Source organism: Coregonus lavaretus (genome assembly GCF_964263955.1).
Source record: "Coregonus lavaretus genome assembly, chromosome: 24".
Taxonomy (NCBI): Eukaryota; Metazoa; Chordata; class Actinopteri; order Salmoniformes; family Salmonidae; genus Coregonus; species Coregonus lavaretus.
In genome coordinates this window covers 36,673,193-36,684,117 of record NC_140011.1, presented here as the reverse complement: position 1 = coordinate 36,684,117, position 10,925 = coordinate 36,673,193, and positions in this window count along the sequence as shown.

The window sequence follows — 10,925 nt, the reverse complement described above, 5'->3', positions numbered from 1 at the left end:
CTAGGTGAAAAATCTGTCGATGTGCCCTTGAGCAAGGCACTTAACCCTAATTGCTACTGTAAGTCGCTCTGGATAAGAGCGTCTGCTAAATGACTTAAATGTAAATGTAAATGTAAATGCTTGACCGTTGGTATAAGGTTCTTACTGTAGAATGCAGTGTTTGGTTTTCATGGTGGTGGTAGTGCTTGGTTTGGGGATGCTTTGCTGCCTGAGGACCTGGACGACTTGCCTTAATAGTATCAGAGAATTCTACAGGAGAACGTCAGGCCATCCGTCTGTGAGCTGAAGCTGAAGCGCAGCTGGGTCATGCAGTAAGACAATGATCCAAAACACACAATCAAGTCTACATGAAAATAGCTAAAAAGCAACACTTTTGAAGTTTTTAAATGGCCTAGTCAAAGTCCAGAACTAATCCCAATTAAGATGTTGTGGCAGGACTTGAAACAAGAAGTTCATGCTTGAAAACCCACAAATGTTGCTGAGTTAAAGCAGTTCTGCATGGAAGAGTGGGCCAAAATTCCTCCACAGCGACTTGAGAGACTGATCAACAACTACAGGAAGCGTTTGGTTGGAGTCATTGCAGCTAAAGGTGGCACAACCAGTTATTGAGTGTAAGGGGGCAATTACTTTTTTACACAGGGTTTTACATAACTTTGTTTATGAAATAAATTAAATAAGTATGTAATTGTTGTGTTATTTGTTTACTCAGGTTCCCTTTATCTAATATTAGGTTTTGATTGAAGATCTGATAACATTCAGAATCAAAAATGTGACTCTTTTGAGAAAACTAGGCATATGTCGCGCGTCACTACTTCACAGGAGGCATTTGAACGTACACATATATTTTTAATCTAAATGTGTTTTTTGGCAGAAATGCCTTCTGGAAAATGTGAACTTTCATGTGCCTTAATAACAAACTTGTATGCCATCTGTAAATACAAATAAAATTGTTAAATTACGAGACTAGTTGGTTTAGCCACGGAAAAAGACAGGAACCTTCCCGCTAGCCATGATTGGCTGAGATAATGGATGGGCTGGACATGCCGAGAGGTGAGTTCAGATTGGTCTGCCATGTAGCATGCGTCTGTCTATAATATGAGCTGCTCAGTATATGTAGGTAATCCTTTCTAATGCTGCTTTTTTGAAAGATATTACGAAGAACTGCAAAAGTGTTGCTAATGCTCTCTACCTTCTGGAGGACCGAGTTTTGAAATCAGTGGAATGCCCGGTGGAAGCAGAGTATGATAGCTAAGGAGATGGAGAAAATTCTGGCGTTTGATTGCAAATATGCGGAGGGAGTCGAAAAGAGAACACACAGAAGGCTGTTGTATAAATCTCCTGTCTCCGGATTACATCTTCAAACTAAGGGCAACCATGGCATCCGTGAGAGAGGGAGAAGCGTTCCCCCATGTATACGGGTAAGAGAGTCTAGCTAGCTACATTTTCAGATATTAATGGTTTCTAATTTTGTCAGAAAGTCGTTTTCATTACAAGTTAAAGTGTGCTGTTAGCTAGCTAATGTTATATTGCTGGCTGGCTCGCTAGCTAATGTTACGTGTATGATCTGTGTAGTAATATTATTCGTATCTCAGAACCATTTGCATTGCTGTTAAAGCCTAATGTTAGCTAGCTAGCTAACATTGAACCTAGTTGGTTAGCTTTAGCTACCTGTAGATTCATGCAGGGTGGTAACGTTATGAGTTGGGATTATGGTTCATTGTTTAGCTAGCTATGCAAGTAACCATTTCACTGTACCGTTTACACCTTCTGTATTCTGTGCATGTGACAAATAAACATGGATTTTATTTGATATAGTATGTGTTTACCAGAGACGGTAATGTGAAGGACAACATGACCTGCACCAAAGTCAAATTAGGATATAACGTTAGTCCAACGAGACAGTGTCCAAGTTCTAATATTCTATGGTAGAATGCCCTGCTTTTATTTCGTCACACTCACAACCGTAACCTTTTTTCTGTAATTGGCTCGCCATTAACTTGTAAATAATGATCTTGTTGTGAGTTTATTTTCCTGTAATAATTAATACAAATTAGCTAAAGTTAAGACGTTGTCAGCTATATGATTTACATTTTACATTTTAGTCATTTAGCAGATGCTCTTATCCAGAGCGACTTACAGTTAGTGAGTGCATACATTTTCATGATATGGTCATTATTTGAACTGGCTAGTCAGCTAATTTAACGTTAGCTAGCTAGCTACCAATCTAGAAACGAACCAAAACATTGTTTAGAAAGTTGCTTTTAGTTGCCTGGTTTGCTAGATTGACATATACTAAATTCATTTTTAAACGGATGGGTTTGTTGGTGTTCAAACACACCAGTTATGCTATTTTGGACCACCAGGCTGCTGATGTCATGCAGCCTGTTGTTTTTGTGTTTATCCTTTTTCATAACGACAATGACAAGTTTGATGTTGGACGACGATAGAATGTTCATGATGTCACTGCGACAACTGTATACAGACATGTCGATAGACATGGCCTCACATGTGAATCCTTAAAAAGATGGGTGGGGCTAAGGCTTAAGAGGGTGTGAACGATGCTGAATAGGTGTAGACAAAGAAGACCTCTCCAGTAGGTGTACCAAAACATTCAAGGGCCATTTTCTCAAAAGTGATGTTACAAGTTTATCAACTTTTAAAGCAGAATTACTTTCCCATTGTTCCTCAACTGTAGTGTATGATATACAATTTTCTAGCTCTAAGTCTCTACTTTTATCTAATGTGGAAAACACGTTTTCAAATGTTGCTACATAAGACCGAATCGAGGCGGTCAGTCACAAATATGCAAAAGTAGAGAAAATTAGAAAGGGGGCAAATACTTTTTCACAGCACTGTATGTTCATGTCTCCTTCCTTTAAGATTTTTTGCCAGAAGTTCACTGTTCTAGACTCTCCATATTATCAATTTCCCTATGGGTAGGGTGACGGTCCCTTGTGGCTCAGTCGGTAGAGCCTGGCGCTTGCAACGCAACAGTTGTGGGTTCGTTTCCCACGGGGGACCAGTACAGAAAAAATTTATGAAAAATGTATGCACTCACTACTGTAAGCCACTCTGGATAAGAGTGTCTGCTAAATGACTAAAATGTGACCAAACATAATTGATCATGTCTATCAATTAAACTAGATATCAGCACTTACTATGGCGTAGCATAGGGCAAGTTGGTTGGCTCTTTTAAATGTTGCTTGACAGTCCCTCTGGGGGAATATCCTGTTATTCACTATGAGCCCATTTAATGTCCACAATCCAATTGAAAAATGACACATTTATTGGCTGGGTATTTTTTCCATTCATCAATTAAAATGGACTGAAATGAATTTGACTCCAATGCTTTATTCAGATTGTGTACAACTGAAAAATCCCAATGGCCAACATCCTATGAAGAGACACACTATCCTCCTATTCCACTGACCTGTCCCCACTCACAAAGAAACACCTCCCAGAGAAAAGCTGAGGAAATGGCCGGACCAGTCCTTATAAGGGAAACAAAGGGAAGGGGCGGGAGAGAGGATTGGGGGTGGGTGGGGGGTCTGTGCAGCATGTGGAAATTGGAAGGCCAGAATTAGTGGGAGGTAAAGCTTCAAAGGCAGGAGCGCAGCCCCCGCATTCTCACCAGCTCAGGGGTCCGTGGCGCCAACGGACCCCTGAGCCAGCCCCTCAGCTCCTTGCTCTCCTGCTTCGAGTCTGACCAGGACACTGCTCTCTCTCACACTGCTGCAGGGCCACCCGCCTGCTACACTAACATATACAGTATGTCTGTGTGTCTCATTCTTCCTGGTGTCCTAGTCTCACTCCATCAAACTCAGAGTGTCTCTCTGTCTGATCCATATCCCTCACACTCTCTCCATCCATCTCCATCAAACGTGAACATGTCATTCATAGCCTATCTTTTCCAACCATCTCAGTCCCTCTTTCTCAGTCTACCATTCCCCTTCCAATGTCAATGGCTCTATAACAGCCTATGTCCCTCCTCCATATAATTTACAGTCTCTCCTTTCATGTTTTCACCCTCTCTTAATATCACTCTCACTCTGTTCCTCTACTATGTCATTCACACACTCCCTATGCATTCAAATTGTATCTCTTCCAAACCCCTAGACTGAACTTCACAGTCTCTCTTCTCTGTCACTCAACAGTCCCCCCAGTTTCTGTAACCAATCACTGTATTCTCTCTGAATAGAATTATCCCAAATTCTGCTACTGCTGAGATGATGATGATGATGATGATGATGATGATGATTAGAAAAGCAAGGATGATTGCATAATGAGGAACAAGTTGGTTATATTCCTGGGAAAAGGTTATGTGTATCCATTGTTATATGAGAAAAGAAATGCACCAAAGAAATGCAATGTTGTTAGTGTAGACATTGTTGTTGTTTACATCTTCCTCAATGACGTCATTACCATCATGCCAGTGGCAGCCTAAGGATCTCTAAAGGCTATCTATACTTTCTGCAGTTATGACTTCTACCACAGCTCCTTTTTTTCTCACCCAACTAGCCTACTTCTCCTAATAGCATCACAAATAGGACTGCCACTAAAAAACATAATAACACTTTCCCACTATGCTTTCACCGAAGCACCCACTCTCCAAGCCTTATATAGATCTACTCTACATTGATTACGTCAGTGGGAGCTGCTGGAGACATGGCTCGTGCTTCCTCCATGGAGCTCAGCGCGCGGCGGTAATTGGCCCCTCTCAGCTGAATAACCATCCCGAACAGACTGACCATACAGACTCCCCAAGGCCAACGAGAGGGGTACTATATGCAATCTATAAGCAAAATGGACTAACCCACTAAAAGAACTCAAACATCTTTGGAATATGCAAGTTGAAAAAAAGTCTAACTCAAGTTATGATATAGGCCTATTACTAATTTACATTTTTAGAACATAGCATAATATTCTTCAAAATATTTGTTGTATTCATCAAATATTAATTAGGTCTATAATAAATAGCCTGACTATAGATATATGCGACTTTTAAAAGTGGACTACATAATACTGTCAATATGGAACTTATTTCAAATACTGTATGTATTAATAAATAAATAAGCCTATTCATGTTTGTCATCAATCGTGAAACCAAAACATTTTACATTTTAGTCATTTAGCAGACGCTCTTATCCAGAGCGACTTACAGTTACTGAGTGCATACATGTATTTTTTTTTGTTGTGTTTTTTTTATACTGGCCCCCCGTGGGAATCGAACCCACAACCCTGGTGTTGCAAACGCCTTGCTCTACCAACTAAGCTACATCCCTGCCGGCCATTCCCTCCCCTACCCTGGATGACGCTGGGCCAATTGTGCGCATCTGACAACGAGCCCAAAACTTTAATATCTTGTGGGACGCTGCCAGGTAGCTCGACTATAGGCTACTTATTAGTTCAGGTAATGCAGTGTCAAATGCAACACTTCCTTCCAGACCGCGGTCACGCAGACACTCACACCTATCTTCCTAGCCCCCTCTCTCAACCACCCCCTCCCTGCTCTGACTCACACAAGAGCACTCACGTCACACACTCACTCACTCACAGACACACACACAGTCAGTCACATTTGTGCACGAGACCCATTGAAGTTTATAAGGACCAGAATTAAATATCCCACAACCTGCTGCGCCTCTCTGTTTCTTTTCCATTCTTGAGTTAAAATAGTCAAAATGGTATGCATGCGACGGTGTGTTAAATCGTGACTAATTTGCAAGAACATGAAGCCCATACGAGCGCCACTGCTGGTGGCGGATTGCGGCAGTACCAGGGGGTCGGCGTAAATCCCGGCTTGCAACTGCGATAACACCGGGACATCGCGCGCATAAGACTGGCTGATCGTTGCATGCAGAACAACGATAAAATAAAATCACTCTGAGAACAACTGGCATACTGTTCTTAGGATGAGTAAAGGCTATGCACGAACTAAATCGTAAACAAATTAAACAATATTGCTCCTTTTTCATTCATTATGCATTTTCACAAAAACATTTGCAGATGATTAAAGGGAACACTGCAGAAAAAAAAGTTCAGTTTCGATGTATCTCTAGGTAAAGAGATGCCTCATCACCACCTGTCATTAAAAGCATAACATTCGTAAACATTGTCAAGATCCAATGCAAAGTGCCATAATTTCAATGGCAAAAATGTATGGAGAGCGTCAAGTTTCATGGAGCGCACGTCTTTAACAGATTATTCACACTTTCAATTTTCACCCTAAAAATCTTTGAATGAATGAACCGCTCTCCACAATTTTCACAAACCTTTTCTGCATCGACAAAATTATCGGAGGAAAATGAACAAATGAGAATGTCAGACCAGAATGACCATTATGGCCATTCTAACCCAATAACAGTGTGTGCATCATTTCACATGCGCCTGAGAGCCGCGAATCCTAATTGTATCTAATATTAAAGCACAAAAATACCTTTTGTCTAGACTCAATGATCTGAAACCACGGTCTCTGCGGTGCCATCGTATGGTCTGCACCAGCACGTTTGAGGGTATAGAAGAACCATTCTCCCATTCCCTTAGTTAACTTGATCGTTAGGAAGATGACATCCCAACTTTCAGCAGACTTCGACAAAGTATGATCCCCCCTCCCTCCCTCTTATGTAGCCTATCTGCATATTTGCAAACACGGGCCCTTTTTTATTCGCACCTACCAAACCAGAACGAAGAGGAGGGGAGGGCTCCCACTGTCCAAGCGGTCCGTCTCCAAGCCTACCGTAGAGATTGATGTCAAAAAAGAAAGGAAGACAACCTTACACTAAACCAACTGAAGTAATATAGTCCTCGTCTGTATAGAACAAGAGGGAAATAGAATAATACATTATTGTAAAACGTACTTTCTCGGAAGCTGAGCGTGTGGGCTCTCCAACCTTTCGATTCTCGCAATCCCACCTCTACATCCCCGCTCGCGGAGAAGAACATGCAAACACATTTCATAGATTTTTGGAGCTTCGCGGAAAAACCGAACTGGACTTTTCAGCGTAGAGACAGATAGACTAATAATATATCGCCAAAACCTTTTACAATATAGAGATGTATTGCCCTCGTCGACGCTTTTAGGTTCTCGACTTTGAATATTCAAGGATCGCGTGATGAAGAACATGTTTGTTATTAAAGCTTTACATGATTATGCCTTTGAAATGCATTTTTCTGGTTGTTGTGTAATCAGTGCATATGCACAATATGATTTTCTCTCTGTATGAGCGCAAGTTGATATTTCGTCATACCACTTTAAGACTAAACTTTCATTCATCACATTCATGCTTACAAAGAACTTTAACAGTGAAAACCAAAAATATGGAAACAAACCCAATTGTGAATATTGAACATGACGAAAACTAATATTTTTCATGGGCTACAGCAGGCCTATTATTTGATTTTCATTGATGGACATAGACTAAGCCTACATTGGTGTGATTAATATACACTACATGACCAAAAGTATGTGGACACCTGCTGGTCGAACATCTCATTCCAAAACCACAGGCTTTAATATGGAGTTGGTCCCCCCTTTCCTGATATAACAGCCTCCACTCTTCTGGGAAGGATTTCCACTACTAGATGATGGAACATTGCTGCGGGGACTTGCTTCCATTCAGCCACAAGAGCATTAGTGAGGTCGGGCACTGATGTTGGGCGATTAGGCCTGGCTCGCAGTCGGCGTTCCAATTTATCCCAAAGGTGTTCAATGGGGTTGAGGTCAGGGCTCTGTTCAGGCCAGTCAAGTTCTTCCACACCAATCTCAACAAACCATTTCTGTATGGACCTCGCTTTGTGCACTGGGGCATTGTCATGCTGGAACAGGAAAGGGCCTTCCCCAAACTGTTGCCACAAAGTTGGAAGCACAGAATCATCTAGAATGTCATTGTATGCTGTAGCGTTAAGATTTCCCTTCACTGGAACTAAGGTGCCAAGCCGAAACGCATGGTGATCTTAGGCTTGTGTGCGGCTGCTTCCAGAGGCAGTTTGGAGTGTTGCAACTGAGGACAGACTATTTTTACATGCTTCAGCACTCGGTGGTCCTGTTCTGTGAGCTTGTGTTGCCTATCACTTTGCGGCTGAGCCGTTGTTGCTCCTTGACATTTCCACTTCACAATAACAGCACTTACAGTTCACCGGGGCAGCTCTAGCAGGGCAGAAATTTGACAAAACTGACTTGTTGGAAAGGTGGCATACTTTGACAGTGCCACTGTCACTGAGCTCTTCAGTAAGGCCATTCTACTGCCAATGTTTGGCTATGGAGATTGCACGGATGAGTGCTCGATTTTATACACCTGTCAGCAACTGGTGTGGCTGACATAACAGAATCAACTCATTTTAAGGGGTGTCCACATACTTTTGTATATGGTGTAGCTATAACCTATTTATGCAAATGATCCAGACCTGGGCTATCACATAATTCAGAAATTCGTTAAATGCCACCAAAACATGGCAAGATGCACTATTGCCCTTCAGGAGCAAGGAGTCTGATTTGCAACAAAAAAACATCCATAACTCATGGTCTTGATGGCAGAACATTATAAATTATATTATAAATTGACATTTTATTGTCTTTCATTAACATGTTAATGTTCTAATTTATGATGAGAACACGTTCAGTTAGACATGTGACATGTCACTGATGGTTTCTGATGGTTCACATTAGCAGTGGTCGATGTAGCGTAATTTAGCGATGGGTTGTTTTTCACACTCGTTGCGGTGCGTGCGCGTAGGAGTGGCCACGCGGTGCTCAGTTGCTACTCGCTATGTTGTCGCCAATGACCGGTGCGCTCGGCTCCTCTTCTCGCTCAAACCAGGAGTCCACTCCACCTCTTTCGAATGTCCTGTCTGCTGGCAGGCGGCCAACCGAAGTGTGTGGAAATGACACCGCCAGGGCGGCAGAGATTTTCCTTCATTTCTCTCCTTCCCGATCGCAGACGGGCTGACATTGGCTAGAAAGTGGAGCAGCTCGTCAGGGACAATCAATGCGAATCGATCGAGCCGTGCGGTTGAGGCTCCGAGCTGGAAAATAACGCGGCAGCTCGAGAGAGGGAGAGAGAGGGGAGGGGTTGTTCTAACACTGGTACTAGCCAGCCAACCCTTCTCCGGCACACAAATACACCCGCTTACAAATATACACACACAGTGAATAGTAAACCTTTATCTGTCACCAAACGCAGCAAGGCTGCGTTTACTATAAAGTGTAAGCAGAGAAACTTCATGCGTAATGAGTAATGCATTAATGTGAATTGTGCTCACATCTCAAAAAGAATAACAAATAATGTAATTGGTAAACGCTAATTGTAATTGACATCCCCATGACATGACCTATAAAAATAACCAACTTTATCATCAATGTTGAAGCATTGCATAATATTTAAACATTGGAATTATTTGGACACCCAAGAGCCATCCATTGACGCACCAAATATAGACTTAATGAATGTGTTTGAAACCAAAGTTGAATTGTTGTTAAGCGCCATTCAACTCATGTTATATGGCTAAATCACTAATGAAGAGCACGTGACAGGTAGGCCTTAGCTCAAGGATGACCACCTAATGTAGCCCTGTGAATCGCTTGGTTTTGGTTTCTCGTGACTACTTCTCTCCCTGTTTGTTTAACATGCCATTTGTTGTAACCCAGCCAAGCGCTTCTATCCTCAACATATATGTTCGTGTTTTAAGTGGGCTGTTGGTAGCAGTAGCACCTTTATCTTTTATTTAAATACCATAGCAAAATGTGATAAAAGGTCATCTGCATTCCATTGCTTTTGTTTGTTTGGACGATTATCTCTTATAACGACTTTTATTTGTTTGGTTTTAAGTTTATTATTAGTTTGTTTTTTTCTCTAGGATTCTGTTTACTGAGTGGCGGTGCAGGCAATGGTTCTGTTCGAGGTAATTGCACAATGGACGCATCCATTCCCCGACAACGTGCATAAATTGGACACGCATTGCTTCGTAATCTCTGGTGTCTAGCATGGCTCTGGCAATATGCCTGGTCTCACCCTATCTCATATTAAGCAGATGCCAATCCCCTCGTCATCATTTGCGCCTTTGGAAATTACTTTAATGCCAACCACCAGCCATACCGACTCCAAGCTCTGAGGCATGTGCATAGTGGAGTAGACCTAGGGCAGGGATCATCAACTAGATTCGGGCCGACTTTTTCTGGAGCAGATGGTGGGGACGGGACAGGGGGACGACGACGAGGACGACATAATTACAAATAATTTGTAGACTGCAAATTAACATCTAGAAGCCCAAACAGATATAATGTTTGACTAAAATATAATTATTTCAAACCTTGATTACATTTGTATATGATAACGTCTCTCTATTATGCGTTGGAATACTTTGGGAAGAGATTTCTTAAATTAAAATAACTTGGCGCTGATTTCCTGATGTTTTTACAGTCATTTATGTCCAACAATGAAAAATCCACAAACAATTATTATTATTATTTATTTATTTATTTGCTTAGAAAACTTGGGAGCCAAATAAAACCACACTGGCAGCCAGTTGGGGAAGCCTGACCCAGCGCGTTGGCGTTTGCACTGCAAGTGGTCCATATTTACCACGTTACCAAAAGGTGTTGTTGTTACACTATTATAACTCAACTCTTGCAATTGGTCACATAGGCCCACTCATTTCAAATTGATTGAAAGCACGCAGACTTCAGTCCTCACTTGGATTTGGTATCCTAAAGTGCATTGGCGCTTTTTCTTTTACAATGCCCAGACCGACCACATTCTTCCTGTCCGCTCTAGGCTTGTCTACATTCCTGCTCTTGACCCTCAGAAGTCAATCTTTCGCGCGCTCTCTCTCACACACACGTTAGGCATCAAAGTTTCGAAAATGACATTTTTTCACGTGGTGGGTGGTGAGTCAGTCAGAGAGAGAGGTGGAAATAAAGTGAGTGAGTG